The sequence below is a fragment of the Lissotriton vulgaris genome, chromosome 10 (assembly GCF_964263255.1).
Source record: "Lissotriton vulgaris chromosome 10, aLisVul1.2, whole genome shotgun sequence".
Lineage (NCBI taxonomy): Eukaryota > Metazoa > Chordata > Amphibia > Caudata > Salamandridae > Lissotriton > Lissotriton vulgaris.
This window is the reverse complement of record NC_141698.1, coordinates 8387882-8400035: the sequence shown is the minus strand read 5'-3', so window position 1 is coordinate 8400035 and position 12154 is coordinate 8387882. Positions and strand designations below refer to the sequence as shown.

At 49.6% G+C, this 12154-nt stretch overlaps 1 protein-coding gene across 2 annotated transcripts in view; it reads left to right on the top strand.

Moving 5' to 3' along the window:
• Positions 1–12154, top strand: part of HUWE1 (HECT, UBA and WWE domain containing E3 ubiquitin protein ligase 1) — a 1800886-nt gene that overhangs the window by 80294 nt on the left and 1708438 nt on the right. The window lies entirely within an intron of this gene.

Genomic DNA, 12154 nt, shown 5'->3' with positions numbered 1-12154 from the left:
GCAAGCAGGAAATGTGCCAGGTATCACAGGTGTGAGCTACGTATTAAAGGTAATGTCGAGTGTTTCTCTGACGCTGATACAAAGGTGGGATGACGAACTGAGTCAATCAATCAGTCAAATAACTTTATTCGCACTTAGTAAATGCATAAAAGTAAAAGTAGTTATCACAGTACAAATTGATCAAGGAATAATTCAAAACAGTTAAATTAATTGTATACATTTTTCCTTTTAAAATAGATTAACATTTATATGCATCCACATTACTGGAGCTAGCAGCTATACATTTATGAGAGGAATATTTGCAGTAATTAATCTATGATGGTAACACCCTCACATGTGGTTTGTTCAGAATAGCCAAGCACTGGAAACATGGCTGGGCTTTCTTCCCTGCCCCCTGGCTGGGCTTTCTTCCCTGCCCCCTGGCTGGGCTTTCTTCCCTGCCCCCTGGCTGGGCTTTCTTCCCTGCCCCCTGGCTGGGCTTTCTTCCCTGCCCCCTGGCTGGGCTTTCTTCCCTGCCCCCTGGCTGGGCTTTCTTCCCTGCCCCCTGGCTGGGCTTTCTTCCCTGCCCCCTGGCTGGGCTTTCTTCCCTGCCCCCTGGCTCCCCTCCACTCGCTGTGCTTGCTTCCCTCTCCCTGTGTGTGTGGGGGGGGCCTCTGGGTGGGTGTGCGTGTGGGGGGGGCCTCTGGGTGGGTGTGCGTGTGGGGGGGGCCTCTGGGTGGGTGTGCGTGTGGGGGGGGGGCCTCTGGGTGGGTGTGCGTGTGGGGGGGGCCTCTGGGTGGGTGTGCGTGTGGGGGGAGGCCTCTGGGTGGGTGTGCGTGTGGGGGGAGGCCTCTGGGTGGGTGTGCGTGTGGGGGGGGCCTCTGGGTGGGTGTGCGTGTGGGGGGGGCCTCTGGGTGGGTGTGCGTGTGGGGGGGGCCTCTGGGTGGGTGTGCGTGTGGGGGGGGCCTCTGGGTGGGTGTGCGTGTGGGGGGGGCCTCTGGGTGGGTGTGGGTGTGGGGGGGGGCTCTGGGTGGGTGTGGGTGTGGGGGGGGGCTCTGGGTGGGTGTGGGTGTGGGGGGGGCTCTGGGTGGGTGTGGGTGTGGGGGGGGGCTCTGGGTGGGTGTGCGTGTGGGGGGGGCTCTGGGTGGGTGTGCGTGTGGGGGGGGCTCTGGGTGGGTGTGCGTGTGGGGGGGCTCTGGGTGGGTGTGCGTGTGGGGGGGCTCTGGGTGGGTGTACGTGTGGGGGGGGCTCTGGATGGGTGTGCGTGTGGGGGGGGGGCTCTGGGTCGGTGTGCGTGTGGGGGGGTCCTCTGGGTCGGTGTGCGTGTGGGGGGTCTCTGGGTGGGTGTGCGTGTGGGGGGAACTCTGGGTGGGTGTGCGTGTGGGGGGGGCTCTGGGTGGGTGTGGCTCTGTGGGGGGGCTCTGGGTGGGTGTGGCTCTGTGGGGGGGCTCTGGGTGGGTGTGGCTCTGTGGGTGTGGCTCTGTGGGTGTGGCTCTGTGGGTGTGGCTCTGTGGGTGTGGCTCTGTGTGTGTGTGTGTGTGTGTGTGTGTGTGTGTGTGTGTGTGTGGGTGGGGGGGTCTGTGTGTGTGGGTGGGGGGGTCTGTGTGTGTGGGTGGGGGGGGTCTGTGTGTGGGTGGGGGGGGTCTGTGTGTGGGTGGGGGGGTCTCTGTGTGGGTGTGGGTGGGGGGGGCTCTGTCTGTGTGTGTGGGTGGGGGGGCTCTGTGTGGGTGTAGTAGTAATTGCTGTCTGCTGAGCTCGTCCGTAGAGTACAATAGGTCTCATTTGCGAGAGATTAAGCTAATGGTAATGTAAATTACAATGCCATTTATTGATCTGTTTTCAAAACCAACACATAAATACAAATGTTGTCATTTACAATGCCAATAGCTCTAACTTTTCCAAAGGCGAAACCATTGCTTTGTAAATGCTTGTTAGGAACTGGAATTAAAAAACCGATATAAGGTGAACATACCGCAATTTCCTCTGCTGTCATTGTGTCCTAACATCCCACACACTTGTGCCTGCATGTAAAATCAATCATCTCGCTGACGTAGAAGAGACCCTTAACACACATACTTTGGCCTTAAAAGATCACACCCGTTTTATGTCCCGGTCCCCTTTTTACTCCCAATCACAGGATGGGGCACCAGCTCAATTATTGCTTCTTAATAAGACTGCAAGTGTGCTAAAAATGCCAAATTCTCAGTTCGCGTATAAAAGGACCGATTCCCAGGGTTCTTGGCCAGCATCTGTGTTTGAAGTCACTGCTAGTTTCTCGTACCCGAATCACAATCCTTCCCTTTGAAGCCCAGCAGTGAGTGTTGCTATCACTAGTGCAGCAGGTGCAGTGGCACAGACGCCGAGTGGTTAGCAACTCCCGCTGCAGCCCCGTCCTTGCTGGATTTTAGTACCCACATGGTGGGCAAGTGTTACCCTTTTCTTTTGTTGCATAAGGTAGCATGGAACTTAAGTTGTGCTTGCGCGCTTCTGGTGTTCTGGGAATGGACACTCGTGTACTAGCTATGCGCTTAAGACGTGTTTTCATTCATTTCAGTATTTTGCACTAAATGCAGGTGCACTGTCAACTTGCCAACGCTGAAAAACGGGGTGCTGTAGCGGGCTTGACTTGCACAACACCGCACCTCATAGCTCACCCGCGTGATCTTGTGCAAATGCATCCTATAATCCACACACTGGTTCAAGAGCAGTTGGTAGTCGTTCAAGGCATTACAGGTACATGATGTGGTTCACGCTGTTCTAAATCTTCACGGTTTTTTTTTTTGGTCATTGGTGGTAAACCTGTGCCGAAAAATCATTTTTGTGTTTTTAAAATGAAATTTTTGCTGTTGAACGCTGCATTAACCGCTTTTCAGGACTACAGGTGGGAGCACACCTATGCTAAATAGATAACTACATTACAACAGTGACATTTTCACGGACACTTATTTAGATCTGTCAAATAAACAAGGGTTTTCTTTTTTACTTTTCTTCGGTCGGAGTTAGGAGTGTGCACATTTCAGCGAGTTAGAAAAGACAAATGCTTCCATGGGTTGTTTAAACAATCTGCTCGCGTATGAGCTTTAAAACATTGTAGCATTCCGTCATTTGTATGGGGGCTTGCAGCGAGTTTCCAATACACAATGCTTCCCTGGCATTCCCTTTCTGAAAATGGCCAGCTCACGTATGCGCTTTGATGTAAAATTGTAGCCGGCATGATTTAAGATTCTGAACTGGGAACTGCCACTCTCGCTTAGCAAATTAGACTCCAAACATTTGTTCTCTTGTGCCTTCAACATGATAAGCCGGCTCGGCAGTGAACTTGCAAAGTAGACAAAGTCGTTTGGCTCAATTCTATGCGAGGGACATTGACTTTAGGAACAGAATGGAACAGATTAGGCAACGCTTACTTACAGGGGAAAACTAAACATGTACCTTTACTAATGCTATAGATGTAACATTTGCTAATTTTATAACTATTGCCATTTCTAATAACAAAATTAATACTTTTATATTCTGAAAAACATAAAAATTAAAAAATTTACATTTGCCACACCAAAAACTCAAACTTTTCTATTGCGAGACCTATTGCATTTCCAATGCTTGTTATGTGGGATTTTTAGACACCAAGGATTAATTGTAATTGCCCTAAAAGTGGGAGGAGCCTTCACTACATAGTGACACTATGGGGGCGTGATCAGAGATGCCTCTGGTTAAGTCTTTGACCTGGTCAAAATTGCATACCCTATCAGCCAGAGTGAGGATTTGGTTGATCTGGGAGCTACACTGTGGGCAGCCGGATAAAAGGTATATAGTCGTGTGTGGGGGTGGGCAGCGCGCCATGTCAGTCAGGCCCATTGCTGCTAGAAATTCGGCTATCGGGTTTTTGGATCGTGGGATGTCCCTGGGTGGGTTTCTGTCTAATTGATCGAATAATATCATATTGAGGTCTCTCCCAATTAATAGGTCAGCCTCCGGCAGGTCCATTATCAGCTAGCTAATATCTGGAAGGGCCACATTGTGTAGGGCTGGAGGTATGCAAGCCAAGAGGCTGTTCATGCATCTGCCCTCCCATGCACCAGATACTGGTCAGTATGGATGTGAGTCACCGTCAACAAAGTTGTTCCTCACTAGTATCCTGACCCCTCTGGTCTGGTAGTGAAGCTGGAGTGTGCTACAATTTGGTATCCACATCGATTTAACGCCTTACATGTGTTCCCAACAAGATGACCTCAGACGCCTGTCTTTTGATATATTGTAGTACTATCCCTCTTTTAATTTTGTCCCCCAACGACATTCCAAGAGAGCAGGTTGAGAGTGGCCTTAGTTCTGGTGACCCCATCAGACTAGGGGTCACTTCCTGTGGAGGAAGTGGCCCCCCCGTACCCAGTAGTTACCCCTGATGGATGTGCCCTATCCATATGCATTGGTGATTCCAGCGCTTGTGAGTCGATCTATCTATATTCCTGGCGGAGGGAGCCGAGCTCTGTGCCAGGTAGACGCTGTGACCAGTGAACAGTACATGTGATTTGTTAAACAAAAATTGTTATTGTTATTGTTACCTTGAGTTTATATAGCGCCAAATCACCGACCGGTTTCTAGGCGCTCAGACAGATGGAAACTCCAGCCACGGCTTAATGCGTAATACAGGCCAACAAAGGTAAGATTTTACATCGTGCCCAAAGCTTTCCTGAACAACAATGTTTTCAGCAACTTCCTGAAACGCAAGAGATTTACTTCTCTACGTAGGGCTTCTGGTAGCTTATTCCATAACTGAGGGATTTGGACTGAGAAAGATCTCCCTCCCTTAGTTACCAGCTCGTAACTGGGACAAGCCAGTAACTGAGTATCGGAGGACCTAAGTGTTTGCTTGGGGTTATACACCTCCAAGTGATCTTTGATATAAGCAGGTGCTTGCCCATAAATTGCCTTATGAGCCGTACATAGGCTTTTGAACTCTACCCTCTCTTTTATAGGGAGCCAATGTAGGCTGTGCAATAGAGGGGAGGCATGGGTCCTTCTAGGGAGCCTAAAGATTAATCGCGCCACATCGTTCATAACGACCTGCAATCTATTGGTCAGGGTTTTGGGGAGACCTAAATAGAGGGCGTTCCCATAGTCTAATCTTGAGATAATAATGGTTGCAACAAAAACCGAACGGAGCATGGACGAAGAAAGAATAGGAACTAACTTGTGTAGCTGTCTAATTAGGTTGGTACAGCTCCCTACGACAGAGGAAATCTGACTACCCATTGACAGTTCGTGGTCGAGCTTAATGCCCAGACTTTTCACATTTGCACATGATTTTGGGGTAGGACCTAACTCCTGGGGCCAATATAGGTCACTCCAAGGTGAATTAGTAGTTGAAACTACCAGAACCTCCGTTTTATCCGGATTTATTTTCAACAGATTTATAGTCCTCCACCCGACCGTGTGTCTAAGGATGTTCTGAGCATGGGTCTGCGCCACAACTGTATTATCAATACTAAGTAGCAGCTGAGTATCGTCAGCGTAGTTAAATACTTTGCAGCCCATGTTAGCCAAAGAATCAATCAATGGTTGCAGGTACAGATTAAACAGTAATGGGGATAGTGCGGAGCCCTGCGGGACCCCGCACTCCAAGGTGCCCACATCAGATGTACAGTCCCCCAATTGGATCCTCTGCGTCCTCCCCGATAGAAATGATTGAAGCCACTTGTAGGCCACGTCCCTAACCCCAAAGGCAGCCAATCTATCCAGGAGCAGGGTATGGCTGACCGTATCGAACGCCGCTGAAAGATCTAAAAGTATCAGGGCGCTCTGTTTCTTACTGTCAGCCATACCTCTTAATTCATGCAACACCGAGAGCATCACCAACTCGGTGCTGTGATGTGCCCGGAACCCTGCCTGCCGCTCATGGAGTAGATGATGACTCCAGGTATAAAGACCGGGACTTCAGGACATGCTGCTCCAAGATCTTAGACAGAAAAGGCAATTGGGATATCGGCCTATAGTTTTTTAGGACAGCAGGGTCTGCACCTGACTTGATCAGGGGCTTGACTCGAGCCTCCTTGAAACCTGCTGGTATATGGCCGGTCTCCAATGATCTGTTAAGGAGAGAGATGATGTGCTCCTCCAAAATAGGGCATGCTAAGCGAAAAACACTAGGGGGACACGGATCCGCTGGAGACCCTGACTTGGTTCTACCCATCAGCTGTTCAAGGCTTAAGGCATCTATCTCTGGGAACTTCGAGATGGTGAATTCCGAAGGGCTCTGGGGGTCCGACGGTAAAATGAGACCCCTCAAGGTGGTATTTTTAATATCAGAGAATAGTATCCACTTTCTCCAAAAAGTAACGTTGGAAAGTGTTAGTTTATTATTTCAGATTTTTCTGGTTTCTTACTCAACTCTGATAGAATTTTGAAGGTTTCTTTCTGAATGTTCTCAGCCTTATTTATACGGGACTCATAGTATTCTGCTTTAGCTAGCAGGATAAGCTTTTTGTATGATTGAAGAGAAGCTTTATAATGTTCCCGATCTATGGCCTCTTTAGTTTTCCTCCAGTTTCTCTCCAAACCACGAAGTTTCCTTTTGTGCTCCCTCAGAAGCGGGGTAAACCATGGGGCTCCTTTACCTGACCCTTTTATTTTCTGTGTCCTTTCAGGTGCTATTGGTCAATGGCTTGTCTCAGGTTCCATGGAAGGTCCGTGTAACTCTTATCCAGGTCACCTCCAGCGACCAATGGTCGGACCTATTTCGGAAAGGTATCTGTCAAAGTTTTTAAATCCACTTTTTCCCATTGGCGGACTTTCCTAACTCTAAAAGGTGGGTGGCCTGAAAGAGCATCAATATGGATAACACAATTCACCAAATGATGATCCGACCACGTACAGGGTAGAACATCCATAAGGACCACATTTGAATCTGAGGTCCATATAAGATCAAGGGTATGACCCTTGATGTGTGTAGGTGCTTCAAGTTGTTTGATACCCAGTGAGGTCCTAGTCTTCTCAAGTTGGCGAGCTGCCAGATCTTTATGAGAATTATCCCAATGCATATTAAAATCCCCAGTTACCACAACTTTTTGATATCTTGTACAGATATCCGACATAATAGGGGCAAATAAATCATTAAATGATGGGGTGGAGTTAGGCGGACGATGGACTGTGAGGACCGCGAGGCATGAGTTGTTCAAAAAAATCTTTACCCCAAGTAGGTCCGCTAGGTCCACTGTTTCAGCCATTATTTTAACTACTGTTAAGTGTTTTTTAAAAAGGATTGCTACTCCTCCCCCACGGGCGTTATCTGCACGATTGTGCCATAGCGCATCGTAATTGTTTGGGAGGGCGGCTATGATGTCCGGCAGGGATTTATCACCCATCCATGTCTCTGTAAAGGGTTAAAATATCAATATCTCCATCCTGAAGAAGGGTGAAGATTTCCAAATAATGTTTATGAAGCAACCTCTTATTCAGGCTAGTTAGCTTCAATGAGGAAGACTGGTGTGAGAAGTTGGCCTGATATATAATGTTCACTATTCTAGTGAGCACTTTGTATCAGTCCAAACAACCCTTATGGTGATTGGTTGTAAGTCAACCGATAGACCAGCTATCCTAGTAGCATGGACAAGAGCAGTCTTCGGGCTAAACTATAGAGGGCGTGTTAAGCCAGCTGTTATACCATCACATATACCCCTTGAACACCAAGTGAAAGGACACCACACAAGTGTTATGAAAATAAACAGTGTATTTATTTAGATCACAACAGCCCTGTACTCTTTATGAGGACAGGGTACTAAGCACACAACAAAACTCTTACGAAAATACTTTAAGTTGCACAATTTACACAAAGGCCCGAGGGGCATGAAAAACCATATACTATGAAAGTGGAATGCGAAATTACTAGCAGGTAAGTACTGTACTAATAGGCTTTGGAATCGCTAGGACAACGTTACTGCACCTTCAGATTACTAGTAGGAGGCCTAGGGGACTCGGGTGCAGAGTGTGCACTCTCACGCGGGATGCGGACAGTCTATGGGAGCTAGTAAAAGCAAGTTAGTGTTCTCGGGCGAACCCGATAAGGTAGGTCGAAAACGACAGTGACTCTGGACCCTTGGATAGTGAGGCTATGCTGGGGCACCGAAATGCCGAAGTTACCTAGCCCAGGGGCTGCAGCTGCATAGGTCTGAAAAGACGTCGGGAATCCTCGTTGACGAACCAGGAGCCTGAAGAAAGAAGTTGCTGGCAGGCGACCAGTGAAGATTGTTCGAGTGATCCAAGCCTGGATCGAAGATGGATGACACCTGAAAGCAGAGGGGACCAAGTTCTTGACCACTAGCCAGTGATCAGGTGGCACCAGGAGGGCACCGGATGGTAGTCACCTCGACCAGGTGAGTGGGCGACGCTGGGCTCTGCAGTCTCACGGACCAGGAGGCGTTGTCGGCGACCAGGATGAAGGTGCGAGCTGTCCCACGATGGTTGATGCTGTTGACGTCGCTGGACCCCGGATTGGGGCAACAAGTCTTGGCAAATTCAAGCCCACGTGGTGGACCTAAAATGGCGTCTGGAGTGGACCAGGAGGGTCCGGGGTGCTCCTCTTTTGGAAGGGAGCAAGGGCCAGTCTGGAGCAACCAGACCAGCAGTGGTGATGTCGTCGGGCTTCGTCGGGAAGGCCACAAGCCAGCGGGCTAGTAGCCAGACAACGCGGTGAGCAGCAAAAAGCAGAAGGGCCCCACGCAGATCGTGGAGATGCTGGGGGGCCGGACTTCGGTGCTGGAGCTGCTCAGGGTCGGGGCTTCTCGGACCCCAAAGCACTCACCAGAGGATCCCTCGGCGGTCGTGCTGGATAGAAGTCGTGCAGTTCTGATGATGGCCGGTCCCTTGAGGTCTCGTCGCACCTACGGTTCTCAGCTTAGCTGTAGAGGTAGGTAGAGGTCAGAGGTGCCAGGGAAGCCGGGTCTCGTCGAGCTGGTCAGTCGGATTCCGGAGGAAGGACGTGCAGCAAACGGCAGAGTTCTTAGATGGTGCCTGCGGATGCAGGGTGACTACTCCTTAGTCACAAGGGAGAAATCTTGAGAAAAAGTCGAGTTCCTTTCGTAGAAAGTAGTTTCTTGATTCAAAGATGATCTAATTTGGAAGGGTCCCCGCTCCTGCCTTTATCCTAAAGAAAGGGGTGGGTACGCGACTAGGTCCTGCCCTAGGGGTGGGACCAGGAAGGGGGGGTGGATACACCCCTCTCCCATGCCGGACTTTCCCCAGGCCAGGGGCTGTTGTGCCCCTGGAACTGGTTCTAGCCGGCAGATGCGTAGTAAGCACCGGGGTGCCACTTGCAGTCACCTTCCTGTAAAGCCCTGCCTACCCAGGATACACAAAACCCTGTCTGGGATGGTGCTAGCACCGCCCCTGACAGGAAACCCTTTGTCCAAGCTCCCCTCGCTGGAAGGACTCCCAGCTGCAGGTGGTCAGACTCGTGTCTGTGGTGGCAGCATCCATTTTGTGATGCTGATGCTTGAGTTAACTTTAACCGGGGTTCACAGTTACATACATGTCGTGTCCCTCTAGAAGGGTGGAATGCTAACCCCGTCGCCAGAATTGGCGAGGGGTTAGTATTCCAATTCGTATGACACCTTACTCGACACGTTTTGATAAAGCGATACCAAAGATAGCATTTAACCGCGAGGATTATAATGCACTTAAGAGTATATGGTATGCGTTATCATGGAACAGCTATTAGGACTTGGTTCCGCAAGCTGCAAACGGGCTCAGCTCATGCCAGAGCACCATCTCACACGATTCCAAGCACTCTGCCTTCAGGATTGTCAAGGCCTGCGATAGGAGTGACTGATGGGAATCTGTGTGTCCATTTTTAGGGTTAGATATAGGTATACTATATCTAAAGCAAAGGGTGATTACACCACCTTGCCCCAGCTGTCGTGCCGCCAGTTGTGTCAGATTTAGATGGCCATCCAGGGGTGGCATAATACATGCTTCAGCCCCTGGTAGGCCCTGGGTACACCTATGCCCTGAGTTACAGGGTCTGATAAGGTGGCCCAGTACCAATTGGAAATGTACCTAAGGTACATGGAATCCATTTTAGAGAGAGAGCAGTAGGCCTGGGGTCCTGATTGGCAGGGTCCCAGGCCAACTAAACCAGAAAACCAGCAAAACACCAGGCAAAAAGTTGGGGGCAACCATAGTCTGGTATCCACCTTCCTACAACTGGGTCCTAGATTTACCACTATAAAGTCGTAGGATATTATTCTCCTTTAGTTTGGTCATGGCTATAGAATCCAGACTCTGCGCACCTGTATCCAGTTGGTGCAGCTCTCTCGATGTATATACCAACCTACGACCAAGAGTACAGTCCCCTGGGCCCGTCCGTGCGCGGACGGGCGCAGACTGGCTGGACTCTGGCGCGACTCCGGAGCGCACACGCTGCGCGCACACGCTGCGCGCTTGCATGGCCACCTTAAGTGGCTGTCGATGGTGTCCAGGGACCACTAGCCCGCTGACGAAGATGGCGCCGCCGGGCGTCCCGTGTTACCCCCAAGATGGCCGCAGTGAAAGGAAAACGCGAGGAAAGGGACCTGCCAAAAGAGCGGTTAGTGTCACTATTACAGTGCAAGTATGCAGATGGCCAAGTTTTAAAATCAGGGGAAATGCAACTCAATTAAAATAAAATGCACAAAAAGGGGATTTAAAAAGAGCACACTGTTAGCGGTACTAATGTCAGAGCGCGATTTGCCTCCCAGAACTTAACACCCTGCCTCCCTGCAAGACAGACTTATAACTACACCAACATTGCAAAGCGCCAGTCGCCCTCCCTTTCCAGATTTGAAAAATGTATTTCTGAAGTACTTTATACTAACTGAATCCATGACGTTAAGTGTTCCCCATACCTTTGATTATGTGTACGCTGTGTATCAAATATACCTGCCTGCTTTTGTAGGTGGTGCATTACATTGGGGAGGAAAGTGACTGTTAAGAGATGAAAAAACAAAGCTTGGTTTTGAACAGATTCTCTTGAGGTCCTACACATAAGCGTGAATACTAGTGTCTTGATGGCCATGTACTAGGATTGTGTACTTTTTTAGGTCTCGCAGAGAGACCTATTGCAGTCAAACCAGAAAGCTGAGTTCACGATGCGGATTTGTAGAAGTGCACGTGATCGTGAACGCACTTCTATCCCCCTGCCTTGCTCTTCAAAGGCTCCCCTTACCATTTGCTCCTGCCTCCCCACCCACTGCTTCACACTTCACGGCCGCCAGGGCGTGACTCGCATTTCTGCCCAGCAGCTTCAAAGTGATCTGCTTCCCCGTCCACTGCTTCACACTTCACGGCCTGGCGGTCGTGACTCTCATTTCTCCTTCCCCCTCCCCACAGCAATGCCAAGAGCTTGTCACAGTTGGTGTTCTCTTTTTTCAGATCTCACAGGAGTGATTTCCCTCTTTCACCCTGTCTCCTCTTTCGTTCTTTCTCTTGTGCCATCGCTTGCTAATTTTTCTTTTCCCTAATCCCCAACCTCTTATCCCTGTTTTGATTGTCATCCCTCCCTGGTATTGTTTTCTCCTAACTCTCACTCTTTACATTTCTGTCTGTTACCTCTTTCATTTGTCTTATTTCTCTTGACATCCCTGTCAGTTCCTTCAACAGACTCTTTGTTTTCTCATTTTGCTCTTACCACGTTTTCTCCTCGCTCTGGCACAAACCTCCTCTTTATCTCCCTTTCCCTGCCTCACCTTTCTGTTTTCACCCGTATGACTTTCTTTTCTTCCATTTATATCTTTCTCCCATCTGTCCTTTCCTCCATTCACACACTGTACTCCACCCCCCCTTCTTTAAAATATTTATTTATTGTTTAAGCCGAATCTTTGTAGGGCACACACAAATGTCATTCACAAGCCCATGCCCTCTCCACCTCCCATCAGTACATATTAGCAGTTAATTAGACTCTTAGGAATAATGGGGGGGCTCCCAGGGGCGGGAGGGAGTGTACCTGCGCTCACTGTGTGATTCAGTGGTGTGTCCCCGTGACGTGCACAGTGCGCTGTATAGTACACGAGTCGCCGCCCCCTGGCCTGCGTGGGGTCAAGCGCCTTCCTGCAGTGTATTCTAGCACTGCGTTAATGTCCCATTGTGTGAAGCGCACGAGTAGAGGGGGTCAATCTGATGCTGAGCAGTGGAGCGCAGCACTGCAGAG